Source organism: Hevea brasiliensis, chromosome 15, assembly GCF_030052815.1.
Source record: "Hevea brasiliensis isolate MT/VB/25A 57/8 chromosome 15, ASM3005281v1, whole genome shotgun sequence".
Lineage (NCBI taxonomy): Eukaryota > Viridiplantae > Streptophyta > Magnoliopsida > Malpighiales > Euphorbiaceae > Hevea > Hevea brasiliensis.
Window position 1 is genome coordinate 60,506,128 of NC_079507.1, and position 13,218 is coordinate 60,519,345.

Here is a 13,218-nt window from a genome sequence, read left to right on the forward strand (position 1 = left end):
AATTTATCTTGCTGCTTTCTTTTGCTCTGGATATTTTTAATTGGTTAAATTAGATGTTTGACAAATAAAAAGAGGCGAAATAAAATGATTGAACAGCGGAGTCATTTGAGATTGGCTTTGGAGGTGCAAAAGCCTTTTGAGTTTTGTGATTTTATCGCTGCATTTTCTATTTAATCACATGGAAGGACTTTTGACATTCTACTTATGCTTCCCTGGGAACGGTTCATGTTCCAGCACTCATAAATAAACAAGACGCAACACTACATTCTACAGTGTCAAAATTTTCTCTTCTGGTGTGGCATGTATATCAGCTGAGATGCCTAATGAATCTGCAATACTTCTAACCTCTGCAATCATTGCAACCACATCATTTAGCTTGTTAACTGCTGAGCCCACGCCCCGTGAAAAATTTTTAGTATTGTGAGTAATTTATACCTCAGGAATAGTCTTTATAACTTTCCTTATAGCTAAGTTAATTACATTTTATCTAACTAGTGGTGCATTGCTTGCTTACCACACCAGAAGCCCCTGCTGTGATTGCCAATGGTGCTGTTACGGCACTAAGTCCAGATGAACACATTACAGGAATATTGACTGCTCTCGTAATCTAATAGGCTGCAGCTAAGGTTGGTGCCGCCTAGAATTACGGATATGGTGATTGCAAATTTGTTAGTTGAAACAATGAATATCAGTTGGAATTTTGGAAAAATTATAAAATTACTTTTCTTCCATAATAAAAACAGACAATTCACTAAATGTTCAAGAAAGACAAGTTTCTTTCATTTCACCTTCTCAATCAGACCAAGAACACCGGATTTTGAAGGATTAGAACATTTTCCTCCTTCAGTTTGTATAATGTCAGCACCTTCCTGTTCCAAAAGCTCTGCCAGCTTGACCTATTTGTAAATAATAAATAAAAATAAATAAACAAATGCACGCTTAGTTCACATCAGATATATATTTAAATGCAGTTTATTACCTGGTCGGGGAGGCTTAGTGTGTGTGGAACAGTGACTGATAGTGTAACAGATGAAAGGAACCTCTTAGTCTCCTTAGTTAGATTTACTATCTGCAGAAATGACTTCTAAAATTAAGATAAGAGAAACCACGAAAAGCAATTTTGAACGTATGAATTCAAAAGATCATGATTGCAGGAAATAAGAATGCAGAGAATGTGATCAGAGCTATCAGTTGTTTGCAGAAACAACAGATCAAGCTGCACTTGAAAAAATGTCTTTGATGATACCTGCTTTCAAGAGAAAACCACTCCCTTGTCATAAAATGAATCATAATTCCCAATTTCCACCTGTGAAACCATATGAAACAACAAATTGCACTCTTATTTTCCATGTAACTTGGGCAGAATTTGAAAATGGCTGAAAATGAAATGATGGGAAATGAATTTGTAATCAAACCATTAGTGCTCCTGCTTCAACTGTAGCCAGAAATGCTTCCGGATCCACAGAGGAAACACAGACCTGCAAATGGGTTAACTCTAAATCAGAAAGAGAGTTGAAAAGAAAAGAAAGTACATAAAATTTTGAAAAAAAAAAAACTTGAGCTTTAGCAGGATCTTTCCATTATTAAGCAAAAATTCACTCAAAAATCAGATGATCATTTTTTTTAACGTGAGAGAGTAATTAAGCATTATTATTATCCATACAAAAAAAAAAAGATACCTTTTGAAGAATGAAGAATTTATTACCGGAAGACGAGTTAAGCTAATGGCAAGCTTGACTAGTTCTGGGTCACAGGCTATATCCACATGAGTGGCTCCCCCCTACATTTGATTAGATTCAATGACTCTGCATCAGAAGACCCTAACAGAAGATTTTCAATTTTTCCTTTTGATAGAGATTAATTGTTAAAATCATTCAAATGATAGATTTCATTGGTTCATTTATAAATAAAATACATATAAGAATAAAATGTGAAGCTAGCCAACCTTGTCTGCAGCAGTAACAACTGAAGCAACATTATCTTTGTTAAAATTCTGCAAACCTGAGATGATCTGTGCATTACATATTTTCAACAACAATACAATTAGAATATAATTCAAATTCAAGAAATGGGAATTTGACTAAGGAAAACAAAATCTTGAGCAAGTTGTACAAGAGGCATAGAATTATCAACCAACCAAACATACCTTGAGAGCTCTTCGTTCATGGAAGTCCTTCAACACCGACTCTTTGGCAGAGGAGAGAAGAGCTCGGGTAGTTAAAGAAGCTCTTCTCTTGAGAGGTGAACATGGTCTGGAAACAAGAAATTAAGTTTCCCATTAGAGGGTTATTGTTTGGCTTCAGAAGAGTGTGAGAAGAAGATGAAATTGGAGTGAAGATTGAAGAGGAGTTCATGTTTCTTTGTTTGCCTCTTTCACTGTATCCCGGGAGATGTACAAAGTTGGAGGGAAGAGATAAGATATTGGCCACTTTTAAACTCTGATCCTCTCGTGGAAGTAGAAGATATTTTTCTGCCTCGTGACTCAAAATTATAAAATGTCAGACGTTGATTTCAGTTCAATTTTTATGATTTTGCTAAATTTCCAATTTAATTTTTACAAATTTAAATAGAAAAAATTATATTATGCAACCATTTAAAAAAAAAAATTATTACCTATGTAAATTAGCTAAGCATCACTAATTGTGTTCAACTAATACACATATATTTACATTCACCAACTCTTTTAATGAATTAAACTTCAAAGAAGAGGTAAGAGGAAACAGGAAACAGCAAATCATTTTCTGTTTGGTGAGTTGGAAAAACATATTTAAGTTGCTTATCAACAATAAGAGAAAGGAGTAACTGATGTGAGAATAAAATAAATCCCAACAAAATCTAATTACCATAACAATTGGCGCAAAAATCAACCAGAAAAACGGAAATACCAACCCAAGTTCAACGGACTACCATGAATTCTATCTCACCTACATGCTTAGTCTCCATTCTCAAAACCCAGTCCCTTCTCAAGGCCAAACGCCGCCGCTGTCACGTCCACCACCGTCTACATTGGCTGTAGGTGGAGGAGGACTACGTACTGGCTGAAATATGGATATCAATAGCCCCCAAAATTTCTATCGTGTACCAGAAAACACCCTTTTCCATTGTTATGTTGTGAACATCACGGTAGAGCATGGCTTCTGGCGAAGTGAAAACCCCTTGACTCAAGCCCTCCCTCTCCTCGCATGGCAGCTCTCCGTCGTTATCATGATCAACCGCGTTCTCTTCTATCTCTGAAAGCCTTTGGGTACTCCTCGCATTGTCACCGATATTCTGGTAATTATCACTGCAATTAGAGATATGCCTCTATTAATAATTTTATGCAGACAAACTGGGAAAAAACAATTACAAATTTTGATGAGATTTGGTTGTGATTGCAGGCTGGTCTAATGATAGGACCGAGTGCCTTCAGCAAAACCCATTTCTTCGCGGTGATGTTTCCTCTGAGAAGCATTTTCATAGTAGAAATGGTGTCCTACTGGGCCTTGACTTGCCACTTGTTCTTGGCTGGTTTAGAAATGGACATGGCTTCCATTCTTCGGTTAGGCAAGATATCCATCCGCTTCACCATCGCGGCCACTCTCCTCCCCTTCATAATTGGCATTGCCCTTTATTTCATTTCCACTTGTGCCAGGGGAGAACCTTATGGAAGCATTGGCTGCATCTTTTGGGGCGCAACTCTCACGGTCACAAGATAACCTGTGGTTGCTCGAGTTTTAGCTGATCAGAAGCTCCTTCACACCGATACTGGAAGATTATCCATGTCAATTTCTATTGTGAGTGAGCTATTTACATGGCTTCTTCTAGCCATTCTGATACCAGCCAGGGTGAGCGCATTAAACGCAGTACTTTCTCTTGCTGCAACTGCAGGTTTTGCAGTTTTCTGCTTCACCGTGGTTAGGCCAGCTCTTGCCACCGTAATCCGCAAGACTTCGAAAGGAAACAAGTACATTGAGTATTATCTATGTTTTATTCTGGTGTCAGTTTGTCTCTTTTCTCTGGCAAGTGACATGCTAGGAACGACCTCCATTGTTGGAGCTTTCATTTTCGGGCTTATAATGCAAAATAGGGTGCTTGCGATTGTGCGTCTGGAGAAATTTGAGGACTTTGTGACTGCCTATTTGTTGCCTCTGTTCTTCTCCGCTCTGGGGATGAGACTTGAAATTTGGAAAACTAGCCACTGGGGTATGGCGTTGCTTCTAATAATCTTGTGCTGTGGAGCTAAGATTGTAAGCATTTTCTTGGTTTCTCGTTACTGCAAGATGCCCCGTCAAGAGGGTTTTTCTCTTGGAGTTCTTATGAACACCAAAGGCATCTTGGCATTGATCATCCTGAACATGCGCTTTGACAAATCGGTAATCTCAACATAATTATACTGGAAATTTCTTGCCCAGTAAATCAATTTATTCTTTCTAATTAAGGAGATTATGTATGCAAAAAATGGTGCAGTTGTTGCAAGGAGAAGAATACGCGATAATGGTGCTTGCTATTCTGCTAATGACTGGAGCAGTCCCCCCAATTTTATCCTCCATTTACCACCCAAACAAGCGTCTATCCCAATGCAAGCAGAGGACAATACAAAAAGCCAGACCAGACTCTGAATTCAAGATCCTGGCTTGTTTCCAGAGCAATCGCAATGTCTCTGGCATGATCAATGTCTTAGACTGCTCCAATGCCTCAAAAGAATCACCTCTCAGCGTCTTCGCGCTCCACCTCGTCGAGCTTACTGGCCGTGCCTCTGCCATGCTTATTGTCCACAATCCCAACAGGAGTAGCAGTGGACGCTGAAACGCCTATTCTGAGCAGATAATCAATTCGCTCCAGACTTATGCAAATTTGAATGGGCTAGTTACTATGCAGACTGTAACTGCACTGTCCCCATTTTCCACTATGCAATGAAGATATTTGCAGTCTAGCTGAGGACAAGGAAGTGGGTTTCATGATCCTCCCATTTCACAAGCTACCAACTCCTGCTGGGAAATTAGAGGAGGAGGGTAGCACTTCATTTACAGGTGTAAATGTAAATGTGTTAGCCAGTGCACCCTGCATAGTTAGTATCTTTGTAGGCAGGGGGTTTGGAGCTACTGGAGAATCCAACCTCACCGAGCACCAGATAGCCATGTTGTTCATTGGTGGCCCTGATGATCGCAAAGCATTATCTTATGACTGGAGAATGTCAATGGATCATGGGTTTTGCTTAACAGTTGTGAGGTTTATTCCTGGCGAGGGAATAGGTGTTGAAGCAGCACAAGCCCCAGTTGGTGATTCACTGGGATTACTAGCAGCTCTCACATACATTGACAAACAAAGAAGGTTGGACGATGAGATTGTGAATGAATTCAGGCTCAAGTCTGCAGGAGAACAGTTTATGGGGTGCGAGGAGAAGGTGGTGAACGACGATTATAACCCTGAGAGGAATGCACCATATCTATGACCTATATGTGGTGGGTAGAGGACAAAATATGATCTCTCCACTCACTGCAGGATTGATGGATTGGTGCGAGAATCCAGAGCTGAGGCCTACGGGGGATTTGCAGGTTACTTCAAGCTTCGCACAGGGTTCAGTTATTGTGGTGCAACAATATTCTGGTTATGAAGATGAAGATGAAGATGAAGATGGTGATGACACGGTGGATACGCCGGATAGTTCAAGGCGTGGAAGGGAGCAATTCAGGGATTGGCGGCCGCCCTCAGAGCATAATGATCATGGTGGTCTTGATGAGGTGGAGCAATTTGCAATGCACAAAGGATCATTATCAACTTCATTGTAGTGATTAACATGTGTGGGAATATATGGGGATATATGTCCATGATTTATATTTCTTTTTCTTAATCGTATCTATGGGCTGCTCTATGTAACGAACAAAACTTGTTCCATGAATTTTTCTAGTTGATTTGGCTCCCAACTACTTTCATGAACTTTATTATGCTTTCTTTTTCATTTGAATACTCATTCAAAATCCCAAATTCCTACAAGGTTTTTTTCTTAAAATTTGAGATTTTGGTTTAATTGAATCTTTTATATGGCCAAATACATGATTTTTATAATTTGATATGACTAATAAATTTTCATTCGATAATATTAAATTTCATTCAAAATTCAATAAAAAGCTAAAAATAATAAATAATTTTTTTTTAGTTTAATTCATACATATATTTTTTTTTTAGTTTAATTCATTGGATGCATATATTTTCATTGGAATCTTTTACAATTTTCAACTATAATTTTGTAATAATTAGATTTAATTAAAATTACCACCGCAGTATAGTCATATATAGGGCATGAATATAAGCGCATTTAAAAGAATTGAGTTGAAATAATTATACTATGTGAATGGGAAGAGGGGGAAATATTGAGATTTTAATTAAATGCGAGAAAAGGGGGAATATCCTTCATTAATTTTATTATTTACAGTTATATTATTTTTTATTATTTAAATTAAATTTAAAATTTATATAAATTAAAAATTTTTAGTGCTATTTGTATTTAAATTTTACTTAATTAATTTTTTTATAATTCAAAATATTCATTTATAATTATAAAATTAAATATAAATATATATAACAAAAAAGATATACTTTAATGTTATAGTACTTTGTTAGGAATAGAAGAGAAATAGTAATTTTTTTTATTAGATTAAGAATATGTGAAATATTAAAAGATGTATATGTTAGTGGATCCTAATTGAATTGTTTTTTCTTTTCGATACATACCCAAAAAAATACACATAATATATATTTTCTTATTACCAATAAAAAAATAAATATAAAATGACGTTTACCCGCCTTTGTATCACATGTTAGAATCCCAAAAGTTGTTGACTAACATCATTAGAGTTGGAAAATAAGAAGAAATCCAATATCAAATTTGAATAAGGTCATAATTCCAGTAGAATGACTCAATTGTGAGAAAAATAATTTCGAATAAATGACTTAATAGAATGGTCTGTATATGAAAAATCCTTCGCATGATAAATAGTTGTTTATGCTTATTTTATTGAAAGGAACAAAATAGGGCTTTTGATGTATTTATAAAAGGAATCAAGTAACATGTAAACATTGTACATATAATCACATCTCACAATTATATAACATTGCGATTCTCATTGAAACTGAAGCATAAAGAAGAAAGATCAAGTAAGATGAAACCAAATTACAATACCAAAGAAGAAGAAAAACATTTACAACAAACACAAGTATTTAATATGAAACATAGAGGAAAATCAAAACACATTAGCGAGGCATCAAAAACGAAACCCATATCATCAAATCCCGAGATAAATCGAATTGCAAGAGGCAAAAATAAAAAAGTAAAACTATGGTGACAATGATGATAAATACATGTTTAACTCTAGAAATGAATATTAAGTCCATATATCAATAATAATTTTTGATAAATTAAATATTTTGTTAGTTTTAAATAATTAGGAAAAACTTAACAAAAAAAAGTTTCATATTGCACCCAGGTTAACATACTCACTTTATATATCCAATATATGATTTAAAATGTTAAGTGAAACAATATAATATAAAGACATTAATTTCTCAAAAAAAATGTAAATGTCACGACCCAACCTATGGGCCGGACCAGCACTAGAATTTGAGCCAACCTAAAGCCTCCGAGGGCCGTAGTAAGCCTAACAATTCCTCAACCCAACTCTAAGGCTCATTTGGGCCCAATTTCAAAAATTCAACCAGACAGAGTTTGGCCATAAAATGAACCATTCAACAGGGAGTTTTTTACTCGCCTGACCTGTAAACACAATATATAATAAATTGGGAAGCTCAGCTCACCCTCCACATAATTAAAATGTCATAACTCAAATGGGAGCTCAGCTCCCTCATCCAATCCCATCATGCCTATAGTTAATAATTTTACAGGTCCAACATAACTTTTATAATACATGCCCAAAATAAAAATAAATGCTTCTAACACATGCGGAGTCTAAAATTTAACTCAATTGTACAAAACACATTAAATACTATTAATGGATCTGCAAAGAAGAAGAGCAGGTTAGTCACAACAAATAATCATCCTGTAGCCTGGAAAAATAGATGAACATGAGTGAGCGTTCGACTCAGAGAGTAAAATACCAATTTTAATCATAATCTCTATAGCTATCTAAAGCTAATGCACCCTGTGGAGTGATATGCAACATTCTCATAATTTTCATACAATTTATATCATAATAGTAAAAAGGCAATTTGGAGCACTCACACACCCAACACTGTCAAACAATACATATATGGGAGCTGATCCCCTATACAGCCCTCTTAATCCAACCTCTGCCAGCGAGTGTTTCTCAAGCCGGATTTTCGCTTAATAAATCAAATACGGGGTCCCAGCGAGTGTCTCTCAAGCCATGTCTACCCCGAAGGACCAGGTCCCAGCGAGTGTCTCTTAAGCCGTGTCTACCCATCCTGTCCATATCCAATACCATACCACATGCACGCCACGCACACACACTGCTCTAAATTACCACAAACAACATCCATGGCACTTCAATAATTATGAATGCAATATAAAACTTGCCTAGTGTTTAACTACATAGATACATATTTATAAGAAATGCATGGGCATACTTGAACATATAATAATATCGAAATTACAATTAAAATTAATATTTTACTCACAGACTTAATAGAAGTCACTGTGGCAGCTGGACGGAGGAGGAAGGCTGTCCTGGCTTACCTGATAATTTTATTACAATTACTTAATACATTTGACTCAATACAAACTAAAAAAAGAACAAAGATGTCCTAAGTCGTGCCGAAAATCCGACAGAGTCTCTCCTATACCGAGGACCTACCCAACCTGCAAAAGGGCTCAAAATGCACTTCTATATCCACAAATCACACATCCACAACTCAATTACATCACATAACTCCTCCTGGACCCATCCAAACAGTCAACAATCACAATGTGAAAAATTACAGTTTATTCCTTATAAGTAATCTTTTTTGCAAAAACTACCCAATGAACAATAAAAATTTTAAAACTTTTCCTCGTGGTCCTTAGCATTATTACTAAGCTAATGCAAAAGGAATTATAATTTTCTAAGCTATCACGAATATTTTATAGATTTTTAATCAAATTTAAGCGCTAGATAATTAAGAAAAAATAAGGTTCGGGTTTACCTATGCCGATTCCGACCTAGGGAATGCACTCGGGACGTCTGACAATGATGGGGTAGCTAAAATCTCGATCCAATTTCAAGACTTTTTTGGTAGCCTGTCTGCTCGGCCCAAAATTTACAGACCTGGGCAACCATTGAATTTCTGCGAATTGAAGGTACCTACACGAAGCCCATAACACAGGGGTTAATATATAATTTTAACGAAATTTTCTAAGCTCATTTAATATTCGAAAAAACATTACGAAGTTTCGCGAAACCCACCGAAAAATGGTGTTGAAAAATTTTGAAATTGGTATTGCCGCGAAGCTCTTGACGAGTGGAGCACTCCGGTACTCTCAATTTTCTCGTGGGGTTCACGGTTTGTGAGAAATTTTCCGGACAAAAATTGGACAAACCACTCAATGGATTTTGGTGTTCTTGGTATCTATAAAAAGTTCTCGAGATGTAGATAATTTTTGACACAAGACGCTGTCCGATCGGTGATCGGATTGGCAGGAAAGGAGAAATGGCACGTGCACTCTGGGTGGGCTTCGCACGACATTTCCTGTGGCCTGGAGGCTTATCGGAGGCAGGGGAGAGGCAGGGGAGGTGCGTCGGAGTGTGGGGGAGAGCTGGGTGGCGGCTGGCCGGCGAGGGGCGGAGGGAGGAGAGAGTAAATGGGGGAGACAGAGTAGAGGGTCGCGCGAAGCAGGAGGAGAAAAGAAAAAGGGAAGGGCCGATCCTATTCGATCGGTCCGACCCGATCTGGTTCGATTCGATCGGTTCAATTCAAGTAAATTTTTACTTTGTCTTGGGCCCGAAAACGAGGCCCAAAAATTTTGAAAAATTCTAGAAAACTCAAAAAAATTCGTAGAGTCCAAATATAAATTTTTAGTTTTGCCACGTGGCCTTTAAATTAATTTTTAAAAATCATCAAAGTTTTATATTTTCGAAAAATTGAACCCGATTTCTAAAATTTGAAAAATTTCAAATAATTTCCTAAAATTTAAATAAAATAAAATACAAATAATTACCCATAAAATAATAAATTTAAAAATTAGGGGTGTTACATTCTTCCCCCCTTATAGAAAATTCGTCCTCGAATTTTATATAAGGCAGAATAAAAGATAAAAATTACACATTAAATAAATAAGGTTACTTGCTACGTATGTCCCGCTTTGACTCTCAGGTACACTCTTCCACTGACTGGCTCCTCACAAAACCTTAACCATAGGGATCTGTTTTGATCTTAGCTGCCTTACTTGGTAGTCCATTATGGCTACAGGTTGCTTTTCAAATGTCAAGTCTTCCTTCAGCTCTACTATATCCGACTGTAGCACATGAGAAGGATCAGGTATGTATTCCTGAGCATGGAGATGTGAAATACAGGATGAACATGAGAAAGGTTGGGTGGTAACTCCAACTGATAGGCAACTGCTCCAACTCTATCAGTAACCTCAAAATGTCCAATATATATAGTGCCAACTTACCCTTCTTTCTAAATCTCATGACTCCCTTTATGGGAGAAACCTTTAGGAATATGTAATCGTCTACTGCAAACTCCACATCCCTTCATCTAGGATCTGCATAACTCTTCTGCCTACTGAAAGCTGTTTTTAATCGTTCGCCGATTAAAGGAACCATATCTGAAGTGTACTGCACTAGGTCTACATCATGCACCTTCGCTCTTCTCATTTTCATCCAACACAAAGGAGACCTATATTTTCTGCCATATAGCGCCTCATAGGATGCCATCCCTATGCTGGAATGATAACTGTTGTTATAGGCAAACTCCACTAAGGGTAGCTGGTCATCCCATTGACCTCTAAAATCCAAAATATACATGCGAAGCATGTCTTCCAGTGTTTGGATTGTCCTTTCGGACTGCCCATCTTTCTGAGGGTGGAAGGCAGTACTAAAGTTTAATTGCGTGCCAAATGCCTCTTGCAGCTTTCTCCAGAACCTAGAAGTGAACTGGGGCCCTCTATCAGATATTATAGAAGCAGGAACTCTATGCAATCTGACTATTTCTCGAACATAGAGCCGAGCGTACTGTGCAATAGAATATGTGGTTTTCACAGGCAAAAATGAGCTGATTTGGTCAGACGATCTATAATTACCCATATCGAATCATATCCTCACGTGGTACGAGGCAACCCAGTTACAAAACCCATAGTGATCATTTTCCACTTTTATTCTGGGATAGAGAGCTCTTACAGCTTCCCTGACAGCCTCTGGTGTTCATACTTCACCTTCTGACAAATCAAGCACTTGGACACAAAATTTGCTATGTCTCTCTTTATGCCATTCCACCAGTAGCTATCTTTCACATCATGGTACATCTTAGTGGAGCCTGGGTGGACATTATACAGTGTATAATGTGCCTCTCACATGATTTTATTTTTAAGATTATCTATGTCGGGTACACATATCCTGGAACCTTGCAAAGGGCGCCATCATCAGCAAATACAAACTCACCACCTTCACCCTGCTGTACTCTTTCTATGATCTTCATCAATTGCTGGTCTCTGTGCTGGAAAACTCTGACTCTATCTCACAGGTCTGGTCTCACTGAAAAATGGGCCAATAATACCCCCTCATCAGAAAGATCTAAAATCAGACCTTGATCCATCAACTCATGTACTTTCTGAATCAACGGTCTATTCTCCGTTGATATGTGCGCTAAGCTGCCAGAAGATTTTCTGCTCAAAGCATCTGCTACTACATTGGCCTTCTCAGGGTGGTACTAAATGGTATAATCATAGTCCTTCAGAAGCTCCATCCATCTCCTCCGTCTCAAATTTAGATCCCTCTATTGGAAGATGTACTTCAAACCCTTGTGGTCGATGTATATCTCGCACACTTCACCATATAGGTAGTGTCTCCAGATCTTTAGTGCAAAGACTACAGTCACCATTTCTAAATCATGGGTGGGATAGTTCTGCTCAAGCCTCTTTAGCTGCCTTGAAGCATAAGCCACTACTTTTCTATTCTGTATCAAAACACACTCTAAGCCATCTCTGGAGGCATTACAATACACGGTATATCCTTCACCACTCATCGGTAATGTCAACATAGGGGCAGTGGTTAGATACTCCTTAAGCTTCTGGAAACTCTCCTCACAATCATTTGTCCAAATGAATAGAATATTCTTCCGACTTAACTTAGTTAGGGGAGCTGCTATCCCAAAAAAATCTTGCACAAAAAGCCTATAGTAGCCAGCTAGGCACCTCAGTGACTGTTGTAGGCCTAAGCCAATCAGTTACAACCTCCATTTTCTTAGGATCCACTTGAATGCTTTCACTAGAAACCACGTGTCCCAATAATGAGATGCTTTCTAGCCAAAACTCACATTTTGAAAATTTGACATATAACTGGTGCTCCCTCAAAGTCTACAACACCATCCTCAAATGCCACACGTGTTCTTCCTCGGTCCGATATACCAAAATGTCATCTATGAATACGATGACAAAATGGTCTAGGAATGGCCTGAACACCTTGTTCATCAAGTCTATGAAGGCCGCTGGTGCATTAGTTAGTCTAAAAGACATTACCAAGAACTCATAATGACCATATCTTGTCCTGAATGCTGTCTTGGACACATCCTCATTCCTAATTCTCAACTGATGCTAGCTTGATCGTAGGTCTATTTTGGAAAAGAATCTAGCCCCTTGGAGCTGATGAAACAGATCATCGATCCGAGGAAGTGGATACTTTTTCTTCACAGTCACTTTGTTCAGCTGTCTATAATCAATACACAACCTCAAGGACCCACATTTCTTTCTCACAAATAGAATAGGAGCGCCCCAGGGTGAAGTGCTCGGACGTATGAAACCCTTGTCCAAAAGCTCCTATGGTTGCTCCTTTAGCTCTTTCAATTCTGCTGGTATATGGGGTTTGTACCCGGCACAACATCAATACAGAACTCTATTTTTCTTCCTGGTGGCAACCCTGGATGCTCCTTAGGGAAGACATCCATGAATTCTCTGACAACATGAATATTTTTCATGTTAACACCTTCTATAGATGTATCTCTCACCAATGCCAAATACCCTTGACATCCACGCCTCAACATTTTTCTAGCACTAATTGTTGACACAAAATT

At 37.8% G+C, this 13,218-nt stretch overlaps 2 pseudogenes; one reads left to right on the forward strand and one right to left on the reverse strand.

The window, feature by feature from the left end:
• Positions 1–30: 30 nt before the first annotated feature.
• On the reverse strand, positions 31–2,354 carry LOC110661829 (uncharacterized protein ycf23-like; annotated as a pseudogene).
• Positions 2,355–2,889: 535 nt separating this feature from the next.
• On the forward strand, positions 2,890–5,768 carry LOC110661864 (cation/H(+) antiporter 15-like; annotated as a pseudogene).
• Positions 5,769–13,218: the final 7,450 nt, after the last annotated feature.